Source organism: Pleurodeles waltl, chromosome 4_1, assembly GCF_031143425.1.
Source record: "Pleurodeles waltl isolate 20211129_DDA chromosome 4_1, aPleWal1.hap1.20221129, whole genome shotgun sequence".
Classification (NCBI taxonomy): Eukaryota; Metazoa; Chordata; class Amphibia; order Caudata; family Salamandridae; genus Pleurodeles; species Pleurodeles waltl.
Genome location: NC_090442.1, coordinates 727,265,375 through 727,292,779, shown reverse-complemented (window position 1 = coordinate 727,292,779; position 27,405 = coordinate 727,265,375). Strand labels below are relative to the sequence as shown.

General features: G+C 50.9%; 1 protein-coding gene across 1 annotated transcript in view; it reads left to right on the top strand.

Moving 5' to 3' along the window:
* The first annotated feature begins 467 nt into the window (after positions 1-467).
* PLXNA4 (plexin A4) overlaps positions 468-27,405 on the top strand; it is an 845,630-nt gene continuing 818,692 nt past the window's right edge. The window contains exon 1 of the mRNA XM_069229312.1: positions 468-1,467. The gene's annotated coding sequence lies outside the window, so the exon portion shown is untranslated. The remainder of the gene's footprint in view (positions 1,468-27,405) is intronic.

Sequence of the window (27,405 nt, the reverse complement as noted above, 5' to 3'; positions counted from 1 at the left end):
AGGCGCACTCGGAAGAACAGGAAAGCCTCGGGGTCTGATATGTACCTCGGTCTGGACACCTCTTGTTCGCGGGTAGTCTCACCTCTTTGCAAATAAATGAAGTTCGCTTTGTCTGTGTCGAGATTCCCGGGATCTGCACCACCTTTTCCATCGGACGTCCCGCTCACTTTTTTCGGTGTGAACACCGCGCCCCTTGTTTCTAACCCCCGTGCACCTCTTCCGTGGCTGTGGACGCACCTGCACGTGCACCTTGTGCTGCCGCAGCCCCCAGGCCGGCGAGAAGGCGGGACAAATAAGAAGCATATGTGCCTCATTGATGAGGAATTTTGTCTCATGGCCTGGCAGGGAAATCTCACAATTAGCCCAATCAGCTCTGAGATGCTGCATGTCACTGGTGAGAGGGGGTCAGGGGGAGGGCTTAGCGCGAGCAGCGAGGCAGCTGAGGCTGCGAGCTCTGGCAGGGCTTCAATGCAACGCGGCGCGGCCACATACACACGCACAGTGGTGCTAACAGCAGAACACCAGCCGCACACACACACAAGCACAGTGTGAGGCTGGCGGCAGGCGCACACATACACACACGAGCAGTGGACCAGCCACGCTCTGCGCAGCCAGTCCTGACAGCAGAGACCTCCACACACACAGGCGCGCGGGCAGCGGAGACGTCCACAAACACAAAGTGTGGGGCTGGCAGCAGAGACACAGTCACACACAGGCGCGCTGGCAGCAGAGACATCCACACACACAGTGTGGGGCTGGCAGCAGAGACACAGTCACACACAGGCGCGCTGGCAGCAGAGACATCCACACACACAGTGTGGGGCTGGCAGCAGAGACAGCCACACGCCCTCCGCAGTGCCTCTACACATGCTCGGCGGTCTTGGCGCCACAGAGACAGCCGTCCTCTGACACTGCAGGGGATCTGGAAGAGGTTCCATTCCCGGGAACTTTATAGGAGGGGTGTACGCACCAGCGTCCCTGCAGCACCCGGGAGTACCAGTTCCACCTCATCCTCCAGGCTCGGTGTCCCCGCCCCCAGGCAGGGTTCGGGGTGCTAGTCGAGACTGAAGCAAGCCCAGCTGGTGGATGCCGCAGGGGGAGTCGCTGGCTGTGGAGATGCCGCGGATGTGCTGCTGCTAAGCCGGAGGATGCTCCGCTCTCTCCGCGCTCCCTCCTCATCCTCGCACCCTCCTCCTCGCGCCCAAGGACAGCATCTCCGGGTCCTCCCGGCGGCAGCCCCCCGCCCGGCCGCTCTACCCCCCGCGCTGGGTCCCCGCCGGTCCATGGAGGAGCCCCCCCGGAGCCCGCCTCGTCTTCCTCGCTTCCTTCGCACGGGAGTGCTGCTGTGAACGGTGGATTGTATGTGATTTTTCGCTTGTTTTTTGGAATAACAGTGGAAGGGATTGAACCATCCGCAGTGCCAATGCGGCTGCGGTGAGGAGAGAAGGGGAGGCAAGCCACTTGCAGGTAAGGGGGGCACTGGAGGGGGGGGGGGGGGCAGCTGAGCTGCAGTGGAAGGGGCGCATGCAGCGAATGCACATAAATGTCCCCGTGAGTATCGGCGAGGGGGGCTTGATCCATGCACCCCACCTTGTGTGCGGCGTATGTACTAGAGGCTGGGGAAAGTTATTACCGGGTAACGGATGGGGGGAACGGGGGGTGGAGGGTGGTACGCATGCATATATATCACCCTGTCTCCAACCATTATAGTGCTCCCCAGCCCCCCTCCTCCCCGCCACCGCACCTACACGTGGGGCATGCATAGCACGGGGGTACTGGAGCACAGGTAAAGGGGGATGCAGAAATGTCCCCCATATCCTCCGTTGTGTGAAACCAACCGCTCCGCACCGTCTGTTCACAGGTAAAAAAAAAGGGGGGGGATTGACACCAGCTCACCATAGTGTGATCTGCCCCGCACGCTCTGCACAGGTCCTGCATACACAGCACGGGAAACACACATTGATACAGCAGGTACTGCACACTGTCATAGAGAGGAAACCAGACACTGTGATACAGCAGGAAGCGCACACTGTGGTACAGCAGGAAGCGCACACTGTGAAACAGCTGGGACCGCACACTGTGATACAGCAGGAACCGCACTCTGTGATACAGCAGGACCCGGTACTGTGATACAGCAGGAACCGCACACTGAACCGCACACTGTGATACAGCAGGAACCGCACACTGAAACACACTCTATGATATAGCAGGAACCGCACACTGAAACACACTCTATGATATAGCAGGAACCGCACACTGAAACACACTCTATGATACAGCAGGAACCGCACACTGAAACACACTCTATTATATTGCAGGAACCGCACACTGTGATACAGCAGGAACCGCACACTGTGATACAGTAGGAACCGCACACTGTGATACAGTAGGAACCGCACACTGGAGCACACTCTATGATGTAGCAGGAACCACACACTCTGATACAGCAGGAACCGCAGATTGTTACAGCAGGAACCGCACACTGTGATACAGCAGGAACCGCACGTTGAAACACATACTCTGATACAGCAGGAATCATACACTCTGATCCAGCAGGAACTGCACTCTGTGATACAGCAGGAACCACACACCGTAATACAACAGGAACCACACACTGTGTTACAGCAGGAACCACACAATGATACAGCAGGAACCACGCACTCTGATAGAGCAAAAGCCACACAGTGTGATACAGCAGGAACCGCACACTGTGATACACCAGGAACCACACACAGTGATACAGCAGGAACCACACACTGAAACACACTCTATGGTATAGCAGGAACCGCACACTGTGATACAGCAGGAACCACACACTGTAATACAGCAGGAACCACACAATGATACAGCAGGAACGCCGCACTGTGATAGAACAAAAACCACACACATTGATACAGCAGGAGCCACGCAGTGCGATACAGCGCGCAGGAAGCAGTTTTGGGGTCCCTGGCGGGGGCTCCTGGTCCAACAGTTCATCTTTAGACCCCCAGCTCCAACCATGGATTGCATAGGAGGTGTATGCATATCTGGCGGAAGGAGCCAGTGCGGGTTGAGGCACGCGAAAGCCCGTGCCCTGATTAAACGGTGTTCATGCAGGAGCTGGAGTCCTGCACGTGACCCTCTCCATTCGCACACGTGGGTCACATAGAGTGGCACCAGAGATGTACATTAAATAAAAATGAGTCTGGATGCGCAGCAAATTACCATGTTGTGATAAAGCAGTGGGTTCCGTCCTGCCCGTGCTGTTTCTGACTCGCGCTTCGCTGTGTCCTGCACCCACGCCCTACCCGGCTGTACCCGGCAGCTGGTGCAGCCCGCTCTCCATTCCCAGGTGGAGAGGCTGTTCCCTGCCTGACTGACAGTGTGATGCGGCTGTGGGAACGCAGGGCAACCTATGTGCCCCGTTAGTGATGGGTGCCCCAGGCTTCAGTGTGCACCCCTCGGACCCATCCTCTCAGCCCCGGCGGTGCCACCCTCTCACTGTCCAGGTAGAACAGGGGCACGCTAGGAATCTCAGGTGGTTCAGCAGGGACCAGCTAAGAGCAGCGCCTTACCGGCTCCGGAAGCTGTTCTAGCCTCAGGCGCTCTACCCTCTACCCGGAAGCAATGGTGCTGTCAGGGACCGCTCCATACCCGCTGCCAACTACTGCCCCCTGGGCGAACCGTGGAATCGCGGACCCAGATTTGTTATTTTATGTTTTTTCCTGAATTTGGAGTCACTCTTAGCCTGGCGCCTTGTGATACCACCCAGTTGGCTATAGGAATGGGTCACCCTAAGATGCTCACCAGAGAAAGAGACTGAGGTGCGCCCTGGAGGGCACACTCTGATAAAAAAAACACTGGCCGTGCATGTGCCCTGGTTTTATTTAAGCGTCTATAACCTTGGCCCTAAGTGGGCTTACTTAGGGCCAAGGTCCCCCAACACCCCCAGCCTGTGGATACACACGGCGCGTGCTGCACTGCGCGCGGGTACAGCAGGTGGGAAGGGGCGTGCTGTCTCTGGAAGAGCACTGGGCATGGAGTGGGCATCAGTGTTGAGGCTACTGGACTAGCTGAGCAGTGCCCTTCTCCTCTGCTGATGACGCAAATACATAACTCAAGGTGGGGTGGGTGCGCCCACCATGGCGTAAAGCCCTGCGAGTAGAGAGGATTCCAGTTCACCTGTCATGGAGGATTGTAACCCCCCAGTCTGCGTACCCCCACGAGAAGTTAGGTTACAAAGTGGGAGTAGGGGGCGTCTGATCTCGGGCGTAGGCATGCGCGGTGGGGGAGCTGTGACTGCGGTTACACCGTGCACTACCATGGGCAAGCCGAGCCGTCAGCCCCCGGGAGCTGGTTTCATCCCGTGCCCTCGGAAGGGGGTGTACCACACAGAGAGGTGTCATTCAGCATGCAGGGGGACCCCATACTGTGCTAGGGAAGGGTACACTTGCTGGTCCCAGGACACACCATATCCCCTTCGGTGATGAGGGGCAGCCTCGTTCGGCGTTATGAGTTGGCACGGGGCAGGGGGCACTGTGGCGTTGCCTCCTCGGTACACAGGCGGGCACAGGCAGGAGTGCTGTGCGGGGGCGGGGGGCATGTGTTCGTTTGTTAAAATGAGGGATACAAGAGCCTAAGCAGCCCTTGGCAGTGCCACTCGCCGTATGTTATGGTAAGGGTAACTCACAGGCGCTGTCTGCCCCTGCGGTGGTTTTGGGGGCGGGCACGGGGGAACCTCCACGGTTTTATCAATGGTGTATTAATAACGGCCAGTGTGTCTTCCCTGTACCACACATTACCGGAGCATCTGGGGTCGCGTGCAGGGCAACGTGTGAGGTGGGCTGTAGTCTGCGAGCGAAGGGTTGCATATGTTGTCAATTGTTGAGGACGAGTGTACGTTGCCAAATAATATTTTAATAGAGTGCGGAGTATGTGAGATGAGAGGAGTACAATGTTTTCTGCTCCCCCAGGCCACGGCGCAGTACAGCCACTGCCAGGCGCACTCGTGTACGAACCGCGCTCACCTGCCCGCCTTCCCTAGGGCAGGTAGAGCCTACAGCGGCAGGGTGGGGCTTTACCCAGATTAGGCAGAGGGGGTGCCACGCTGCTGTGGCCAGGCAGCCCGCACCCACCTACCCGGTGCCCCTCCGGCCCCACCCTGGGCGCAGAGAGCAGCGGATACGTCAATGGGTTGGGGGTATCGCCCCAGGCAAAGGGGCGGGGAGGTGAGCGGGTAGAACGTACTCCTATTTTGCCCTTGGAGCCCCCCACCCGTCTCATCCACAAGCCGCCGGGTAAGGGTTACATCCCCTATAAATGCGGCGGCAGTAACCCGTGAGGTGAACAGGGGGGCGCCAGATTCTGCGTCTAACAGGTGTGTAGAGGGGTGCAGGGATCACTCAAAATCATCAAAAATGTAATACTAGGTGAAGTTGAGGGGCCGGATCGCCGACCCTCCCTTCCTCCCATGCACACAGTAGGGGGTGTGGCGAGAGGGCGCGGAGCCCCGGGGGGCGGCAGGAGAAGAGGCATGAAGGGGGCTCATGCTGCGGAGGAGGGTACCGAGTGAGAGAAGACAGTACCCAGGCACCCTACTTCCGGAGAAGGGTACACGGCTCCTCCAGCTTCAGAAGAGAGTGAAAGGGATGGAGGCAATGAGGGCGAGAGAGGAAAACCGCGGGAGATGGAGAGACGAGAAAGCACGGCGCGCGAGGGTCTCTCTGGGGGGAGCAAGAGGCGGGGCGCGGAGGTGCCCGGGGGCCCTTAGACAGCAGCTGAGTGCAGACCCGTACATAAATGGCGCACGGTGGAGCAGGTGAGGGCACGTCGGTGATACACAGGCCCCCTTCAGATGGCAGCGCCCGCACCGCCCCTTCCACAGGGGCAGCCGTGATAGCGGGCGGTGGGCGTGGGTGAATGTGCTACTCACTACAGGTGAACGGGAGTCTCGGCGCATCCTAGTTTAGTGGAAAGTACCCGGGTACGCTTGACAGACTGAGGCTCTAGGTAAGAGAGTTACCGACGGTCGCGAGTGAGAGGAGCCCCGGGTGGGGCAACAACCTCGGCATATCAGAGGAGAAACCAAACACCGATAACTCCCCGCGTGTTGACGGTCAATGTTCGCCATCTATTCCTCCGCCGGGTACTGCCCAGCGTGCTGCTCTGCTCCCACCTTCCCTGGTACTCTACTGCTTTATGCCCCCTCAACCACCCCCGCCTCAGGCTCCAGCGGAACCCTCCTACTGGACGTCTGATCTGCGGGTCGCCTGTTTCCGGAGGGTCTTCCCTCCGAGGTGCTCAGTGGTGGCTTGGCACAAAGGTGGCTTGGCACATTGGTGGCTTGGCACATTGGTGGCTTGGCATATTGGTGGCTTGGCACTTAGCTGGCTTGGCACATTGGTGGCTTGGCACATAGCTGGCTTGGCACATTGGTGGCTTGGCCCAATGGTGAGACTAGCAGAGCCAGTGAGTCATGGAGCCCAGGGCAAGGAAATAAATGCCCCTTCCCCCGCGCTCTTTGATTTGTAAAATACAGAAATATGGCTCAGTGGCCCCCTCAGGTCTCCGAGCCTCAGTGCCACTGCACCTGTGAAACCTCCGGCCCCGAGTGCTGGCTCCTTAGCAGCCACTAATCTCTCTCAGCACTTCCCCAGTGAGAGGTCCTACGAGGTCTAAAGGCCATCAGATCCGTGCGATCACCATATGAGTACAAAATCCATCCTTACTTACTTCTCTGTCAGTTAATCATTGACGTTTGAGCTCTAATTGAATTACCTTAGCTTAAGATCTAATAATCATAACATTTAAAAAAGTAATATATGACCAATAATACGTTCAAAAATACAAATAACGACTTAATCCTTCATTGATACCACGAAACAATGTGTTAAAGTACAATGAGAGGCACACACACTAGCGGCTTCATAACGTGATGCTGTTTCGGCATTACTGCTCAATTTAACAGAAGCCTTCCCCAGGACGGAAGCAATCTGTTACCATAGTGAACCCTGCAGTTAGGTTGGACCTGGAATTGTGTCAGTATCTTCACCCTAGGGTTCTCATTAACAATGCCGTATGTCCTCTCAAGAGTCTTCCGCTGTCTGTCTCTGCCATCCCCTGAGCTGTTATTTTCATGCCAGTTGAGAAAACTGACTGAGCCTTTCAGTGGATGCGTTATTTGTTACAACCCCGGCAAAGAGAAGCAGTCAGTGCGCGCGCTTTCTACCCCACGCTCAGCGGCGGCCCTGATCTGTGACCCCAGAGTCAGCCGAGGGTCCCTGTCGGGTCACAGGGCTCTGGTCCCTGCAGTTAAGTGCTGAAGAAGTCACTCAGTGCAAGACACCCCTTCATTCTCTCCGAGGGGGGTTGTATGAAATTCCCACGGGGGAGGAAAGTGTGAAAGGGGCTTAGTGAAAGTACGGGGTTGATGTATTCAGTAGTGATCCACGGGTCAGTGGTGGGGTGGGGGGGACTTCACCCACATCTTCTGGCGCAGAATGTTGTATCTCTACGCGAATTGCTATGGGACCCAAGCACAACAGCCTCAAGGCGATGCAAAGGTACTGAAAAACATTTTGCCTGTCCTTCCCTCCCTGTCCCAGCCGCCCGCCCCCCCCCCCCCCTCCCCACCACCTCCCCGGTCCCCCGGGATGCTGGGAAGGAGGTGAGTGCCATTGTCCACCGGTCCTCATCTGGCCACTAACACTACCCCACTCCGCTCCGAGCCAGAGAGTGAATATTAATGGAGTCCATTTATCAGACATATGCCCCTAAATTATGTAGACAGGAAAAGTGATACAAGCGTTTAGCAGCACGTGCTTCTGGCGGCAACGTGATCCACAGGCGGACGGCCGCGCATCCCCCGCAGACATACAAACACTTGCCTGTTCACCTCTCCACGCGAGGTTTTCTGTTTTCCTATTTTTTTTCAAACTTGATTGTATTCTCACCAATAAAAGAGAAGTCGTGTTTTATTGTATTTACTCAGTAACGTTGATATCGTTAGAGGGCCAGACATTGCCCGCCTTTATTTGAAGGGGTGCCCCTGACATAGTATTCGCGGGCCCCGTTGTGTTCGCGCCTCTTTACTCGTATTGTTTTAACTTGCAACAAGAGTTTCTATTAATCCGCCCGACTCAGAGACACCGGAGTATTGCTAAACGACGCCTGCCAAGGTTTGAGCAGCATTCGGTGGTGGTCTCGGCCCTGGTCGCGTTACTTGTCCGCGCGTTATGTCCACCGCGGAAGGGCTGTAATTTGAGTTCGTGATTCTTGGCGGTGCTTGATGTTAAATGGCAGCAGTTTTTCATCCGGACCCAGAAGCGCTGTTGGTAGTGCCCGCGTTCCCCACTTGGCTAGCCCCTGCCACGTTATCACAGCCCGTTCAGACATCATGAATATAATATAAACAGCTTTTATTTTATTTTTTGCAGTTTTATGTAGCGCGAACACGACCCCGACGTAATGGAGCGCTTTAAATGAGCACCAGTTACATTACACAAGGGCACATTCGTTGTTTAGGTAGGCACGGGGAAATTACGTTTCTAATATCTTAAATGATATCGTAAAATATCGTTAAATATCCTTGCGAAACACAGCGCTACTGCTGTGCACTAGAAATGGAAGGTTCGGCCGGAAAATGAGCTCTCAACAAAAGTAGTAGTTGTGGTTCAGAGATGAGCAGGCCCATCGCCCCTCAGCGTTCCTGTCTCACCGGCCCCGCCCCCACGCGGTAGTGGAGCACAGACACCAGCCCGAGGCTGCTGGCCTTTTGGGAATGTGGCCTCAGCAGCTAGCGTGGCGGCCTTGGGATCACCCCTCCTGCCGCACAGCGCCCCCCCCTCAGCAGAGCAGCCTTGCAGGCGGGGTCCACGGCAGGAACAGCGCGGCCTGCTTCCAAGGCCTCGCAGGCCCCGTTGCCCCCGTGTGGTAATCTGGACCTCCCAGCAATGTTAAACAAAGGTGACAGGAAGAAGCCGGCACTCATCTCTATTTGCCTTAACATCCTGCCTTCAGCGTGGTATTTTACAAGAATTACTAGCCCGAGTAAGATAGCAGCAAGGCTGCGGGAGCAGGCTCCTGCACATAGCAGCAAGGCTGCGGGAGGTGCACAGCTGCCCGTAGTGGCAGGGCAGTGGCAGGAGCCCACCTGTACGTAGCTGCAAGGCTACGGGGTGCACACCTGCACATAGCAGTAAAGCTGTGAGAACAATCCTCTTGATATAGCAACAAGTGTGTGGGGCCCACGTTCCTGCACATAGCAGCAAGGCTGCGGGAGGTGCACAGCTGCCCGTAGTGACAAGGCTGTGGCATGAGCCCACCTGCACGTAGATGCAAAGCTGGGGGCACGAGGTGCACACCTGCACATAGCAGTAAAGCTGTAAAAACCACCCTCTTGATATACCAACAAGTGTGTGGGACCCACGTTCTTGCCGATAGCAGCAAGGAAGTGGGAGGTGCACAGCTGTTCACAGTGGCAAGGCTGTGGCAGGAGCCCACCTGCAGGTAGCTGCAAGGCTTGGGCACACGGGTGCACCCCTGCACGTAGCAGTAAAGCTGTGAGAACCATGCTCTTGATATAGCAACAAGTGTGTAGGAGACACATTCCTGCACACAGCAGTAAGGCTGTGGAAGTAGCACTCTTGCACATACAGCCAGGCTGCGGAAGACACTTTCCTGCTCGTAGCCAGGCTGTGGGAAATACACTCCTGCTCCTAAAGCCAGGCTGTGGGAGATACACCCCTGCACACAGCAGTAAGGCTGTGGGAGTAGCACTTTTGCACACAGCAGCAAGGCTGTGGGAGATACACTCCTGCACATAGCAGCCAGGCTGCGGAAGACACGCTCCTGCACATAACTGCCAGGCTACGGAAGACACGCTCCTGCACATAGCTGCCAGGCTGCGGAAGACACGCTCCTGCACATAGCAGCCAGGCTGTGGTAGATACACTCCTGCACATAGTAGCCAGGCTGTGGAGTAGCACTCCTGCACATAGCAGCCAGGCTGCGGAAGACACGCTCCTGCACATAGCAGCCAGGCTGCGGAAGACACGCTCCTGCACATAGCAGCCAAGCTGTGGGAGATTTACTCCTGCACGTACCAGCAAGGCCGTGGGAACCACACTCCTGCACATAGCAGCCAGGCCGTTTGAGCTGCAATCCTGCACATAGCAGCATGGCTAGGAGTGCACAAGTCCTCCTCACTCCAGCACTGCTGGGCTGTGACAGTGGTTCAGTGGCACGTGCCATTGAGGCCCAGGGAGCAGGATTCTTCTGAATATCAGCAGTTCTGGGAGAACTGAGCCCTGGCGGATAGCATCAAGGCAGGGGGATCCTTTCTCGTTGTAGCAGTTCCAAGAGGGTAGAGATGCTAAGGCTAGGGGTACAGCTCGCCTGCACATGAAAGCAAATGTTACTTTATGTGCTATGCATTGTTTAAAGTGCTCTGTTAACCTAAAAGGGCGTGCTGGTGCCGCAAAATAAAGACCTTCGCGTTAACTTGTACAATTAGGAGAGCTAAAAAAAGCCACGTTTTACTCTTGTTCCTGAACACAGTTCACATTGAAGGAATGGATCTTAAACCGACAGGGAGAGAGTTCCACTATTTTGCGGGAAGAAAGGAAAACAGACGTCCTCCCACTACATCTTTGAAGGTGTGACCAACGGATTAGGGCCCACTGATCTCAAGGCGCTCTCAAGCTGATTGAGAGCACAGTTGTATCTCAGACACAGGGATACAGCTTGGTCCACTCGGATATCATGTAGGTAATATTAAACACCAAGATGTTCAGAATAGGAAGCCAATGGGTATTTCTGAGGTGACAAGCACCAAACGATGTGAAGGCTCTGTACCCCGCTGTTACAATTCTGGGGGAGCAGCGCTTCTGCATGTGGCAGCAGGGTCTGCTTTCTGGCACAAAGTAGTAAGACTTGGGAGACGTTTCCACATTTGTGCACGAGTGAGTGCACAGCACTCCTGCATTTAGAAGAGCAGCATCTCTGCAGATGATAGCAGAGGTGGGTGAGCAGCAGTCTTAGACACAAAAGAGAGACTTGGGGGCCACACTCAACAGGAATTTCTAAAATGTATAAGCCGGGGTGGCTATGGACCATCGTTTTGTGTTGGTACCTTAGTTGATCTGTACTCCCTTTCTGCCTAGTAAATAATTATGTCAATGTGTGCTGTCACAATGCCGGGTTGATGGCTGTACTGGTGTGGTGGTGTGTGCTGTGTTACTGTGAGGTGTGAAGTGTTGTGAAATGAATGATGCATCCACAATACCAACTTGTTGCTGCACTGTGTGGAGGTCTAGCTAAGTGAATGCAGAACTAAGAGTAGAAATGTGCTTAACTTGATGATGTAGTGGAAGGAGATACAGTTAGTGCAATATTTTCATAGGTCGATATTTCAACTGCTATAACGTGACATACATCCACCACAGACTGTCTGAAGGCGTGTACGGCTGACATGTAGCCTTTGCAAAGGACTAAAAATGTGAAAACAGAAAATACACTGCACTCCCACACTGGACAGATGGCTTTGGAATAGTTAGATTTCAATGCGGAAAGTAATTCACGCAGGATGTGCCATATCAAATGGTTTATTCTTGTAGACCACGAAGCAGGGTTAAATTCTAGAAGACGCTTGAGTGCACGGATTGTTTAAGAAGAAACCATGTTGTGCACCACAGCATCCCACAAACATACTACACCTGCTCCAAGCACAAAGAATCCACGTAAAAGTTAGCTTGTGTTACACGTATGGTGACGGAATTTGTACATACCTAGATTGGGGAAATGTTTTGGGCAAATGTGGCTACGATTAACTACTGGACACCAAAGGAAAAGTTTCTGAGATAGGTTCGTTGTCTAGCTTTAAGAAGAAGCCTATAATCACCAAGACACAAATATATGTAATCTTGTACTTACTACACTTGGAAGCTACATGCGTGTAACACTGATCGCTGTGTGTTACATTATCACTTGAATGGTTCTTTAAGTAAGCCAGGTCGTGAGATACTCCTGCTTTTGGAAGCTCTTGCTCAGCTGGTGTTTAATTTTCTAAGGCAGGGGTTCCTCTGCCAGGGACCTCTCGGTCTGCTTTTACTATGCAGAGCCCTCTGTGTGTAATAGGATTTAAAGGGCAGGGAAGTTTCATCGTGTTCTGGTGAGAAGTTAATTTTCATTCAGAGACTTGGAATCCCTTCAGAGGAGGAGGGGAGAGCTCTTTTCAAAACAGGCATCACTATTCAGTGGCCCATTGGCCTAGGCCCAGAGGCGAGGGGGAGGGGCGATGCTGCTGCCAAACATTGGGGACTTAATTAACATTTAAGAGGGCTCACGCATGTGGACTTTTGCTCCCACTGCTGCTGATTCTCCCGCACAGTTCATGCCCAGTTTTCTCATTATTTCCCCATGTTTGCTTTTGTTTATGGGTCTGTGGAAGGTCCCACCAATTCTGGGCCACAAACCAAGCCTCAACAGCAGTGCATACAGTGCGATGCACACACTGCATATGTGTGAACCTCCTGGACTATGAGGCCTTCATAAATTAAACAATACAGGCTGCTTGTGGTCAATACTATAAAGTAGTTGTGGCTGGCGCCCCAATATACCCCCTAAGCCCTGGTGCACAGCTATGTTTAAAGGTCAGTTCATCCAACACTTACATACTCCTAATGTAAAATGTATTTTTATGAAACAGCAAAACTACACGGATATCAGATTTTTAAAATAATACTTTTGGTCCATTGGCCCCAAATTTTCTCTGTCTGATGCTACCTCGGATGTCTTTCCCCAGTCTGTTTTCCTAGACAACACACACTGCCCTTGTAGATTGGTTTGTGGAAGTCTCCATACACACATAAAAATGTTTTACTTAAAAAAAAAAGACAGATATCTGGATATTTCTTTCTTCCCGTAGCCTGGTATAGAAAGTGCCCTTGACCTGGGGTCTTTTTCAGATGTGAACATTGTATTCATGTGAGCTGCCTCGGGTCAAGTGCTATGAGGGCTCCCCAGCACATATAGTCACAATAACGTGTGTAAAAACTAGGCAATGCTGTCCAGTATTTCTAATCTTAAGAGCCGTTTTTCCTCAAAGTGCAGTAAAGTTCTAGAAATACTTGCCACATGTATAATTCTTTTATTGGGTTGCCCAATAGATGTTCTATCAAAATCTCATGTTTTTTTAGGAGCTTTGCCCAAGGTGCGATTCCACCCAGATTAGTGCAAACCAGGGACACTGCAATTATGCGATTCTGCAGCCTCAGCATTTTCCACATAATTATGCATTTGATGATTGTACCACATAATCAGTCATCTGGTGCATAATCTGCAGATTTTAACAAAAACAGTTCTAGTTCAAGTTGATTAAATTGCTCCTGTCCAGTGAAGCCCTACGCAAAGGTTGACTGGTTATTTTTTTGTTGGTTATTGCCCTATGTGGGTGTTAAACTGGTACTGATAAAGTGACATATTTGCATAGAGTGTGTTACCAAATGTAAAAATACCAAAAAGCAAGTAATGCCATTACACAATGGGCCACATTACGTTGCACAATTTGCTTTTTCCTTGCCGCATAATTTAGTTAACGCTGCCACATAATTTGGTCCTTCCCTGCTGCATAATTTCAATGGCCCTGGTGAAAATGTGCCACCCAGTATAGTGTTAATGGGCGCATGTTTCCAGAGATAAGCAGACTATAACTACATGACAATGTTGTCAAAAGGTCATTTTTTTCTCAAAATCAATCAAAAGGGTACACTGTTCCACAGAAACAGAAATCCACAGGGCACTTGGTGAACCCTTACACATCCATTAGGATGTCATGCTTCATCATAGGGTATGCTCCTCGTCAGACTGGCCCTGCAATATCTGACGGGCCCCTCAAGGGGGCTCTTTGCCGGAGATCTTATCCGGTCGTGCGTGCCGTAATCCAAAGTTTAGTAGGAGTAAACCTGGAGCTACAGTCAGAAGAAAAAGGATTAAAGTTGGCTCCAGAATCTCACAAACGTAAATGTATTGATAGTAAAGGGTCTAGGTCAAGCTTAAAAATATATAGTGGGGAGTGGGTAGGAAATAATGTTCCACCACTCAACCGGAATAAGGGGGTGAGAAGAAAAAAAAAAATTCTCAAAGGCAGCAGGGCCAGGGCGGTGTCGGTTACATGTCACTAAAGACTGATGTGTAACTGTCTGTAGCATGACTCCGTCAGCCGTTTAGAGGCAGTGAGCTGTCTAGAGGATTACCTAGTCCAAATAGGCAGCTAGCCCCTTGATGCACATCTGCTGGGGAGAGTAAAGGGGGGGATAGACTGAGAGGGAGAGAGAAAGTGGGAGAGAGAAAGATGCTAGGTAAATCGGAGGCACTGCTGAGATGAAATAGCAATGTGGTGCTAGCGTTGTTGTTGCAGGGATGTTGCCAGCCACCACGTCTTCCGACACATCCAGCATATTTTGTGATGCTGCTCCTGCCTGAGATGTGTGTACAACTGGGATGTCGTGTAGTTTTCATGCTATCTGGCTACCCCTCACATGAAAATCAAATGTCTGCGTGTCATACAGGAACATGGGACTGGGCAGTACAAGGAAGTCTGCGGGGCCCGACGAACTGCCTATCACAGGCCTGCTCCTGAGACACTGGCCGGACACGGTCAGGGATGCTACAGTTCCAACTCACGATTCTTCATCTTCCTTCGCTGTTAAGGAGAAACATGAAAACTCAGTTCCTCAACAGATTACTTGTTTTTCCGCTCAGGCTGGGGACCGAAGCGCTCCTCCTCGCGCTGGTTGTGTCTTCCGTGGAGCCTGACCCGTGCAGTGGCTTCTCAGAAGCTGCGCACGAGTTGTTGTCGGCCTTACACTGTTTGGTGTGTGTGTTTCAAATGAATAAAGTCGCCGTCAGTCACGGGTTATGAATTAGCAGTTCATCAAGGCCCGGCTGATGGCGCGCACTCTGGCTGGCTGTAAATTAAAGCTATCTGGCGGGGTGAAGTGGCCATGAGTGGAGCGGGGAGCCATGTCAGGGGCGGCCTCGGCAGCAGCTACACAGCACATCGGGAATAAACTGGCCCCAGCCGCAGACATCCATCCCAGCCTCGCGGGGAGACTGCCGCTTAATACTATCCCGAAACCTTCCCGGCAGCTTCGGGGTGGAGGGATGTTTTCAGTAGGTGGATGGTAGGGAGGCGGATGGGGAGTAATAATGGCTTAACGCAAAATGAGGACTGTTTTTTTAGGGCTCCCCCCCTTCCTCTTTGGTTGGCCATGTACAATGCAGGCCTGTCTGTTTATTTTAACAGAAGCAATTGGTGTTTGTGGAAAATGGATTGGGGAAGGCAATAGGGCTGGGGCAGGATCAGCCACATTCAGCATTTCAGAGGCACCAGTCAATTCTGAATTCTGAGTTGGCCGGTGGTCAGGTCATACATGGAATAAAACAAAACACGAAAGTGTGTTTAATTGTATCACAAATATTATTTTCAATGTTTTTGCCTGATGCTGGGTGAAAAACCACAGGGTCTGAAGCCATTCATACAATTTCATGATCAAAAAGCTTGCCAATGAAAGCTTGGTCCTGAAACACACCTTTGTGACCATTCCATCCTTGGCCTCTTTTCTGAAAATATCACCAAGGTTTTCTTTTTTTGCCAATTGCTGCTTCAGTTTTATGGGGCTTCCCAGTCCTTTAAGATACGTTTACATTACCCGGTGTGAGTTTGAGGCCTTTTTGAGTAGCAAGTGATCTACTCGATGTGTTTCACACAGGCTGATGTACACATTTCCATCGGTATGAGGAGTGTAAGATTTCTAGGAAAGTTATTTTAGATCTATAGAGTACAGAGTATTTTTGTTTAAGAAAGGTGCTTCGTGTGTTAATGTCAAAATATATTAAGTATGTTAACTTTGTACTCCATCCAGCGCAGGCTGTGAGAATCACATACTGTGGTGGTGAGGAACCCTTGTGCTAGTGATTCCTGCTCACTATTGTGGCGGTGAGGACCACTCCTGAAGGTGAATCCTGCTTACTATTGTGGCGAGGATCACTCGTGTTGCTGCTTCTTTTCACTGTGGTGGTGAGGAAAACTCCTGAAGGTGACTCCTGCTTACTGTGGCACCGAGGAACTCTACTGCAGGTGATTCCTGCTCACTGTGGCACCGAGGAACTCCACTGCAGGTGATTCCTGCTCACTGTGGCACCGAGGAACTCCACTGCAGGTGATTCCTGCTCACTGTGGCACCGAGGAACTCTACTGCAGGTGATTCCTGCTCACTGTCAATGCAGGTGATTCCTGCTCACTGTGGCACCGAGGAACTCCACTGCAGGTGATTCCTGCTCACTGTTTCTGTACTGGAATTGATGCCGCCTGGCGTCACTTGCCACTTGCAGCAGAAAGTGCAAACACGGATTCAGCAGTTCCCCAAACCAGCCTTCCCTCAACCTCTTGTAGTGGTGGCAAGGGATAACGTGCACCAGCACGATAGGGTGAGGAAAACATTCCTGTTCTAGTTATTTATCTTTTATAGCACACTTTTGTTGAGTGCTTCATACCTCGGCAAGTTACTTCAGTGTGATGAACAAAACTTCCACTTTTCCTGCCGAATCAGCCACTATTATGTGCCTACCGGGAACATTTCCAGTACTCCAACCTGTGCCATGTCTGTTTTTAATGATAAATTATGGTGAGAGATGTGCCATGCAGACAACAATTTTCACTAGGAAACAGCACACAACCTCCACCCATCCAAACACTTTGGAAGAGCGCCCCCCCCAACATGGGGGGGCGCGGCCCCTTAGGGATCGGGGACGCCGGGGCCGAGCCTCGCACTAGTTGTGCGCAGGCTGGCCATGGGCTTCCGCTCGCGCGTCTCGCGAGACGCGCGGGCGGAAGTTCGACGCTGGGAGAGCGTCGGTGGACGGGGCAGGGCTGGACCGGTTTGGGCCGCCGCGCACTGGTGGGGGGGCATAAAAGCGCCCCCCCCAGAAGGCTCGGCCTTCTTACTTCGTGCGCGGCGGCCGGGGACGGGCAGACCTGTTGGCGATTGATTCCAGATTCCAGAGGACCTAGGAACACGGCGGCGAGGTCGAGGACAATTGCTTCGAGAGAAGCAGGGTTCTGGAATCCTTGTCGTGGACAAAGAATCAGAGGGTCCCTGAGGATCAGATAGCAGGGGAGCGACCTCGTAGAGTCGGGTGCATAAAAATTGGTCGTGTAGCGGCAGGCGCAGGGGAGCGACTTCGTCAGCAAGCAAAGGAAAGCGAGGTGAGTGAGCGCACGGAGGCTGACTCCGTAGTTAGGAGGTTGTTCTGTGCGCACTCTCACCTGCTTGGGGTTTACACCCCAGGTCAATTAGTTAAAAAGTTTCTCTCTGTTTTAAATGTTTAAAAATTTTGTGTGCCACGTGGGAGAGGGCTGTGGTGCAGGGGAAAAAAGTATTAAGGGTACAGATATTGTTCTCCTCCCAATTATAGTTAGCTTTGTGGTAAAGCGAAAGGGGGCCATATCAGTTGTTGAAAGTGCTTATTTACACATATAATTGTGGAATTAGTAGGTGGGTAATTTTGTCACTAATCTGAATGTGTTAATGGTGCATTGCGCGTCAGTGTCCTAAGACTGTTATCCACTGTGTTTTGCAAATAGTGATGTTGGCATTGGGCTAACGGACTATTCATTAGGTGGGTAATTTTGTCACTGATCTGAATGTGTTAAGGGTGCATTGCGCGTCAGTGTCCTAGGATTGTTATCCACTTAATTTTGCAAAAAGTGACGTTGGTATTGGGCTAACGGATTATTCATTTGCGTTAATTAATTGAGAAATTTGTCTTACCACTGCTTGCAACTTGTTTACCTAATATTAGCATTATGGCAACTAATAGGGCGAGAGGAGGTAAGAGGAAGGCCACAGATCCTGATCTTGCCCAATTGCTAAAATTGGTCCTAGCTAAGTTAGGGGGCGGGGATTCAGAAGGGGAGGCTGCTCCTTCAGATGGAGATGACGGTGAGGTAGGCGCTTCCCGCCCGCGCCGTGCGAATGTAGCACCGCCTGCAGCTTTTCCTCCAGTTAAGCGTAGGAATAAAAAACAGACTGGGGGGGCGGTAGTTCAACAGCCTACGCCGCAGACAGTTGCTTTTCCTCCAGTTAAGCGTAGGAATAAAAAACAGACTGGGGGGGTGGTAGTTCAACAGCCTACGCCTCAGGCAGTTTTGGCCCCCCCTCCCCCTGTGGTTGAGTTAGTCACAGTGGTGGCCCCCAGTATTGCAGCGGCGGCGCCTTCTGAAGAAATTGCTGGGCATCACGCAGGGGTAAGGTCGCCTAGCACGGGCCCGGCGGGAGGTGTGGAAGCTATGCTGGCGGATATACGGCGTTCTGTAGCAGCATTAGCAGCACCAGCCAAGGATGTACCCACGCAACCATTACCCATTGCGCAGGGAGTGGCTCTAGGGGTTGGCGCAGTCACAGAGCAGGGGCAGGCGGCGGGGGCCCATTCAGGGGCATACCAGGACCTGACAACTCAAACTTTGGTGTCAGTATCACAGATGTTGGCCAATCTCTCTGTGCCAGTGCCAGCCCCACCCCCCACGACCCCATGGGCTAGTGACCCATTGCAGAACTCCGTACTTGAACTTAAGCGCCAGGTGGAGGCGTTGGTAGCAGCGCGTAATGTTCCTTCATTGCAGGTGGCGACCTCGGGCCCCAGTGTCAGCCAGGCACCGGGCCCGCTGTTGCAGACTCCTCCAGGTGGAAAAGAAAATGGTAAGGTCATAGAACAGGGTGGTAACACCATAGTAACACCAGCCCCAGCTGAAGTCACGGGGGCAGACACATTGCTATCTAGGCCGGGAAAGTTAGCTGCACATGTGGCTTCGGAAATCAAAGAGAAAATATGGAAAGGGGATTTTGTGGACATTTTTAGCCTGGTAAGGGCTAAGAGAAGGGAAATTGAATCAAAGGATAAAGATGCTAAAACTTCAGCATACTCAGATACAAAACCTAAGATAGAAGAGAATATTACAAATTGGTTATTCGGTTTTAATGTGTTTATGTCAGTCATGATGGAAAAGAAGCCTGACATCGGCCTGTCAATGATATTTTATGCAAACAAAATTTTAAAAGCTCATCATATGTACGGCGGGAACGCTTGGCTGGAGTATGACCGTGATTTCAGGTGGGCAAAGGTAGAGGATCCAGCAATTGGTTGGGATCAGACTGAAGTAAATGTTTGGCTGGAGTGCGTGAACAACAAATTACCCAACAAGCAGCCCTTTCGAGCACAGTATACAAGCGACAAAAAAGGGTCTTGCTGGGCGTTTAACAAGAAAGTATGTTCACGCCCCCCTGGGACGTGCAAATTCAGGCACTCCTGTGCATTTTGTGGGCACCCCTCTCACCCCGAATTTAAATGCATTAAAAAAGCAAAGGACAGAGCTAAGGAAGGGAGTAAGTCCAGTACCTAGTTCATCCTTGCCGACTCCCATTCACTTAGAGTTTTTGTTGCCTTGGCTGAAAGTTTACCCAGTCAAGGCTTCAGCTGAACTTCTGATTAAAGGTTTTTCACAGGGTTTTAGAATTCCAGCATCCCAGGTCCCCCCCCTAGGTCACTGCAGAAATCTTATGTCTGCCGTGAAAAACCCTGGCGTGGTGGCTAAGAAAATTGCAAAAGAGCGCGCTCTAGGGAGGCTGGCTGGCCCCTTCACTTCCCCACCCACAGTTAATTTTGTCTGTTCCCCATTAGGAGTAGTACCCAAAAAAGAGCCGGGACAGTTCAGATTGATTCATAATCTATCAGCCCCACGCGGCGCCTCAGTGAATGAGGCAATAGACCCGACTTTATGTTCAGTGCGTTATGCTACCGTAGACCAGGCACTAGTGTTGCTGAGGGGTCTGGGGCGGGGTGCGCTCTTAGCAAAAACAGATATCGAAGCAGCTTTCCGGCTTTTACCAGTTCACCCTGAAGATTACCATTTTTTGGGATTCCAATTTAATGGGGAGTATTTTTATGACAAATGTATGCCCATGGGATGCAGTGTGTCTTGCAGTTATTTCGAACAGTTTAGTTCTGCTTTGCAATGGATTTTCACTAGACGTACAAGTCATGCAAATGTTATTCATTATTTGGATGATTTCCTAGTGTTGGGCCCTCCTGAGTCAAACAAATGCATTTGGGCCCTGCAGTCTCTGACAACCATGTTTGGAGAATTCGGGGTCCCAATAGCCCAGGAAAAAACAGAAGGCCCCTCCACATGCATCACTTTCCTGGGCATAGAAATTGACACCATAGCGGGGGAGTGTCGCCTTCCTCTGGACAAGCTTCAAGTTTTTAAGGGGTCCATCAGAACAGTCTTATCCCATACCAAGGTCACCCTGCACCAATTGCAAGTATTGGTGGGTCAATTGAATTTCGCATTGAGGATTATTCCCATGGCCCGCCCCTTTTCCAGATCCATAGCTAGGTCCATGGCAGGGTTGACCGAGAAACACCATCACACCAGGCTATCTGCGGAAGTAAGGGACGATTTGAGAGTGTGGGAAGCATTCCTACAAGACTTTAACGGGGCGGTGATCTGGCCTCTTCCCCCTGCCGACAGCCCTTCTCTTGGCCTGTTTACGGACGCTGCAGGCAGTGTGGGCTTTGGGGCTATACTTGGTTCTGCATGGTGCCGGGCAGATTGGCCAACTGATTGGGTAGAGTTGGGGCTCACCAAAAACATAGCATTCTTGGAATTATTTCCCATCATTGTAGCGGTTTCTGTATGGGAGGACGCATTGAGAAACAAGACAGTAGTATTTTGGTCAGACAACATGGCAGTCGTGGAGTCAATCAATAGACAAAAAGCTAGCTGCAGATGGGTGCTGAGACTACTTAAGTATCTGGTGCTGCAATGTTTGAAACTCAACATCACATTCCGGGCGAAACATGTTCCTGGGGTAAATAACAATGCAGCTGATGCTTTGTCTCGATCATTAATGCAGGATTTTCAGAGGTTCCACCCTCAGGCGTCGGAGAGGATGACAGAGTTTCCAACATCACTGTGGAAGATTGGTGTCCCGCGCTGTCAGCCCTAGTAGGGGCTTCTTTGGCGACACGAACAAAGGGGGCATACGAAAGGGCCTTCTTGCATTATAGACTGTTTGTGAAATCAGTGAACTCCTCAGATTGGTTTTCATCCGAAGCAATCTGTGCCTTTTTACAACATTTAAAAAGCAATGGTAAACCTGTCTCGTGCGCCAAGGCCAGCTTGGCAGCCATCCGTTTTTTCGCCAAGCTAAGAGGGCAAGACTCTAAACTCAATGCCTTTATTATTAAGCAGGCACTGGTGGGGTGGTCAAAAGCGGAGGGCCCCAAAGTAGACTCTAGGCGGCCTATAACCCCCCAGGTATTAGAAAAATTGCTGGGTGCAGTTGCTGTAGTTTCTTCCTCCCCTTTCGAGACTGCCTTATTCACATCAGCTTTTTCGGTGGCCTTTTATGGGGCCTTCCGTATTGGCGAAATGTTAGGTACTTCCAAGAACGACCATGCAGGGGGTCTCCAATGGCCAGATGTAATAATCAATAATAACTCCGCCACCATACTGCTGCGCAAATCAAAGACTGATCAGTTAGGTAAAGGGGCGAGGATTGATCTTCGGGCAGCGCGGGGGTCTCTTATCTGTCCGGTTGCCAACCTAGGTGCTTATCTAAAGGTGCGCCCTTTAGAAAAATCAACGGCGTTATTTATACACGCAAATGGGGACTGTCTGTCGCGCTACCAATTTACAGAGGTAATGAAAATATCATTAAAGGCAGCAGGCTTGGAGCCTCGGGGTTACTCTCCTCACTCGTTCAGGATTGGCGCGGCTACGTTAGCTGCGGGTGCAGGTATGCCCATCTCTGAAGTTAAGGCCATTGGCAGATGGTCGTCTAACTGTTATAAGCGTTACGTTAGGCCAGAGCTGGTATAATTGGGATTGTTGGTGTATCTTAACATTCTGTACCATTCCTCACACAATTTTCCCTTTATTGCAGTAGATGGCTCCGCGTGTGGTTTGGGTACTGGGGCATTCATTCGTTCGTCGGGCGGCGTACCGGTTGCAGCAGCTCCGTAAACCGAATCCGGCGACAAGCTTAGACGTGGCCTTCAGGTGGTGCGGGGTTGGCGGCAAAGGAATTAAACAGCTACAGCAGCTGGTTGATTTGGCTCGCGGATGTCCAGGTCTCCAATCCCCGGACCTCATCATCATTCACCTGGGGGGCAATGACCTGGTACATCTGGGTCGAAAAGCCCTCAGAGAGGCGATATTCTTAGAAATAACAAAGCTTGCTAAGCAATTTCCTCATGCAGCCATCGCCTGGTCTCACATGGTGCCACGGAAAAGATGGGGCCCAGGAATCAAACCAAGAACAATCAATGTGTCAGTGAGGCGACTTAACGCAGAGATTTCAAAGCTTTGCCCTGGTCCAGGCCGTTTGTGGAACATCCCACATAGACAATTGAAAGGTCCTGAAATGTTTCATAGGGATTTGGTTCATTTATCCGATGCAGGTACTGACCAATTCATGGCAGACATGTGGTTTTTTGCTAAGTGTTTGTTTTCTGGTGGGGAGGGCGTAGGACCCTGGGGCCCTGGTCGCCCTCGTGGCGCAGAAAGAAAGAATAAAGTAACCGGAAGCAACAGAGGGGACCCCAAGGGGGGGGCCCCGGTATAACAAGAGAGATAGGATCCTGAAGTCCTGGACCAACCTGCGGATGGACACACCTGTTTGGGGGTAGGGAGCCCAGATCACTGGGGTGGTCACGGGGCTCATGCCCTGGGCCGCCCTGGTACACCCCTTGGTTGATTGGTGTTTGGAGAGGGGGCGGAACCCTGAACATGGGGGCAAGGAACAGAGGAAGCAGGGATACCGCCCCCCTAAGGATACAGGTGACAATCAGTCCCTGTGTGGTCCAAAGGAGGTTCAGGACAGGAAGGGATCCTGTCAAAATTATATGGTTACAAAGTAGCGACTATAGCAGTTTATATATATTAAAGTTTGCAGTGAAATGTTTTAGTTGAGTAAAGTGCATATGACGACTTACATGAATTGTGTTTATGAATTTCTATGAAAGTATATTTAAAAATAAATACTTCTTCCATCAAACAAAAACTGTCTTGTCGGTTGGTGTATGACCGGTGTTGGGGTAAGGCCCCTATGGCGGCCTCCGAGTCCTATGGAAGAGCGCCCCCCCCCCAACATGGGGGGGCGCGGCCCCTTAGGGATCGGGGACGCCGGGGCCGAGCCTCGCACTAGTTGTGCGCAGGCTGGCCATGGGCTTCCGCTCGCGCGTCTCGCGAGACGCGCGGGCGGAAGTTCGACGCTGGGAGAGCGTCGGTGGACGGGGCAGGGCTGGACCGGACCGGTTTGGGCCGCCGCGCACTGGTGGGGGGGCATAAAAGCGCCCCCCCCAGAAGGCTCGGCCTTCTTACTTCGTGCGCGGCGGCCGGGGACGGGCAGACCTGTTGGCGATTCCCACCCACCCTCTCCTTATTATTAGGCTTGGAGGAAGGGCGCAGAAAGAAAGAATAAAGTAACCGGAAGCAACAGAGGGGACCCCAAGGGGGGGGCCCCGGTATAACAAGAGAGATAGGATCCTGAAGTCCTGGACCAACCTGCGGATGGACACACCTGTTTGGGGGTAGGGAGCCCAGATCACTGGGGTGGTCACGGGGCTCATGCCCTGGGCCGCCCTGGTACACCCCTTGGTTGATTGGTGTTTGGAGAGGGGGCGGAACCCTGAACATGGGGGCAAGGAACAGAGGAAGCAGGGATACCGCCCCCCTAAGGATACAGGTGACAATCAGTCCCTGTGTGGTCCAAAGGAGGTTCAGGACAGGAAGGGATCCTGTCAAAATTATATGGTTACAAAGTAGCGACTATAGCAGTTTATATATATTAAAGTTTGCAGTGAAATGTTTTAGTTGAGTAAAGTGCATATGACGACTTACATGAATTGTGTTTATGAATTTCTATGAAAGTATATTTAAAAATAAATACTTCTTCCATCAAACAAAAACTGTCTTGTCGGTTGGTGTATGACCGGTGTTGGGGTAAGGCCCCTATGGCGGCCTCCGAGTCCTATAGACAGAGCAGAGAACTCTACCTTCCCACGCAGCACAGAACAGATATTCCAAGCTCGCAGATGCCATGACCAGAACTGATAAACACCACTAGCTTCACACAGCAAACAACTCTCACCATTAAAACACACAATTAATAACATATCAGCATGTTAGCCATGTTCACTCTACTGATAATTCAACAGATACGATCAAAAATCAAACTCCAATCTGTGAGGGATTCCTGGGGCCAGGGCATGCAGGTGACCTTGCAATGGAGGAATATATATAATTTGCTGTAACTCGAAATGACCTTTAATGTTAACAATAGCAACACAGACGTTCAGACTACGTTGAGATGGGCTCAGAAAACAGTCCACACATCATTACATTGAGCAATAGGGTGACCAGGCATCTCAAATTTGCATGGACAGTCCAGATTTTTTGCCAGCTGTCCCGGCAGATTTTAGGAAATTTAGCCCATGGCCAGATTTTGTGACGGTGAGAGGTGCCATTTATGTCTTCAAAGGAAGGGATAGTTAAGCGGCTGTTTTAAGAAAACAAATTAATTAGCAGGCATAATACTGGCTTTAAAAATTGCCTTTTTTATACGCTCTTAGTGCCTCCTCTGAAATTCTGGGCTGAGGAGCGCTGTCATTCTGTGTGCTCAGTTGAAGTAAGAGTGTAGTCCTTCTTCTTTTTTTGTGAAATGGCTTTAAAATGCGGGTCACTCTAACTGACCATCCCTGTGGCCCACTTGTATGCAGGACTCTGGGGCCTGGGGACGGAATGACTGTAATAAACAGTCATACTGCCCAGCTCTTTCCAACTGCCAGTTACCTGCAGAAGGTCAGGGAAATTAAAATATAGTCATAGAGCCAGTGTGGCACTGGTGTTCTTGTTGCCCAAAATGCCACTCTGTGAGCCTTTCCGGAAAGGTCCATCAATTATGGGAATTTAAATCATCCAGATCATCAAAATTATTTACTATATTTTTGCTCATAATGCTAAGATGTTAGAGTATGAGAACACTAATATTAACTTTCTTGCTGTCTAAAGGGAAATGTCAAGATTTGGGATTTTGGCCAAGGTGACCAGTAAATTTATCATTCTTGCCTTCAATAACCCTTTGAATAAAATAAAAAATGGCTACAAATGATTGGAAATCAATTAAAAACATCGAGCTGCACACAGATTCCCAGCGAGCCTGAGAGGCACATTTTATTTGATCAGCTAGATACAGTTTAGGGAATCGCTGTTACGCGGCACGTGCTACTGAACGCCGCTGCCTTTTAATTTACTTTAGGATATTTGCATAATTTTATTCTGTAGCATTTACCGGTTTAATAATTGGTACCTAAAGCTGAATTCATGGCAGTTTTGCATAACATTAACGTCAGAAACAAGTTTATCAAGCGCGGGATCGCAGTCACACGTGTGGTGAGGTGGGGAAGGGAAGAGGAGAGGTGAGGAGAAGGAAGGAATGGCTGGGGAGGGCATAAAGACAACCTTTCTCAACAGGTGGGAGGGAGAGCTGGATCTGCGACCTCAGACTGAAAGAAAATCCTGTAAATTTCCGGTTGCAGGAAGAACCAATCAGCTTGGTGCTTTGCTTGTGCACATCACTGGATTTCTATGGACTGAGTTTTAGAGGCAGCAGTTATTATGTCTAGTACCAAGCCATGGTCTTTCCACTTCCCTTCTCCCGCATGCCCCACATTGCCCCTAATGTGCCTACAGACCTTTATGCTACTTGAACCACACTATAAGTCACAACAAGCATAAGACCCCAGAATAAATCTTCTAATTGTGTTTGTGGGCCAGCGATACAACCTCGCTCAGCCCTGCACTTTGTATGAAAATATGCATTGTCCCCGTGCCAGGAAAGGCAGTTGCTACCCTGTTTTAGGCACATTGAGGTTTTCCCCCAAATCCAGGCCATGACTGCTCTTGATGCACTTTGTAGGTTTGGCTGATCATTGCTGAGTTGTATGGAATGTCCTTCCTGCATGTTTGTGGCTGCAGCAGCCTCACATCGAATACACACACACACCAGCGCAGCACGCCGCACTCGTACTGTCACGCTCGCATGCCGATGCTGTCAGGCTAATTTGACGACATCACAGTTGTATTAGTGCTTGTTTATGTGCATTTGCTGTTCAGTATTGATTGTAATTGCCTGGCTAGTAAGTCATTTTGCAGCACTCTGCATGGCTGTTTTCACCATGTTTCTTCCTGACTGGGCCTTAAAAGAGCGTGGTTGTGTTTTACTAGAAGCCCTTAAAGCTGGTATGTAGAGGTTGAATCCTCTGATGGAATGTAGTAGGATGGCACTTTGACCTGTTCCTTCTCCCATCCTTCAGGAGACACGACTGTGGTTGGGTGTTATGGATGTCTCTGTCTGGCAATCCCTCCACTGAACCACACTGACTCTGAAGGAGGCCCATATGGCTCTCAAGCATTCTGAACTAAACAAAGGACTAGACTGGAATGAGGAAAATGGACTCAGGAGAAATGGTGATTACTAGCTGTTGATCAAAGCATTTACCAGCCCAGCAAATTCTTAATGCTTCTATTTCCCGAAGGATATGGCACAAACATACACTGTTATTCATCCACGAAATTACCATATTTAGCCAGTCATTTACAAAAGGTCCGAGAGTATAATGGTTTGAGCTTTGACCCAATAGGAAACCGTACACTCTAATATGACTGGAATGAGAGTTTGTTATGAAAAAAGGAGGTTTCATTTTGGTTGTGATGCGACACGGCTAATTTAGGGCTTTCTGTCGATCTATATTTGCATGGTTCCCTATCATGAGAAAAGTGCAGAAACTTGGGATATCATTGGTTTAATATTCCGGTTTCCATCTATTCCACGTTCCTTTGGACAATAAGCATCAAAACTGCTGTTTCCGAAACATTAGGCCCCAAGACTGAACTACCCAAAGATGAATGGAATCCAAAATTGTAGATCTAGCAAACTGCATGTCCCTGAGATTTGTGGTATCGAATACTACAGGTCTGAAAGAGTTAGGTTTTCAGAAGACTCCATAGCCCCACGGCTTCGAGGCCCTAAGACTACAGTACTCCAAGAATTTAGATCCGAAGTCTACAGATCACAAAACCTTGTAATGCCAGTTCCATAAGACTATTTCTCCATAGCTTTAACTCCCTGATACAACAAAGTCCTCAAGACCCAGGGCCCCGAAGACTCGAGGCCCTCAACTCTGCAGGGTGCTAAGACTGCAGTTCTCTTAGACCTTAAGCCCCATAACCACAACTCCAAATCCCCAACATTTCAGGTCTCATGGTTCTAGGCGTCTGATGATCTGATACTCCTACAAAAT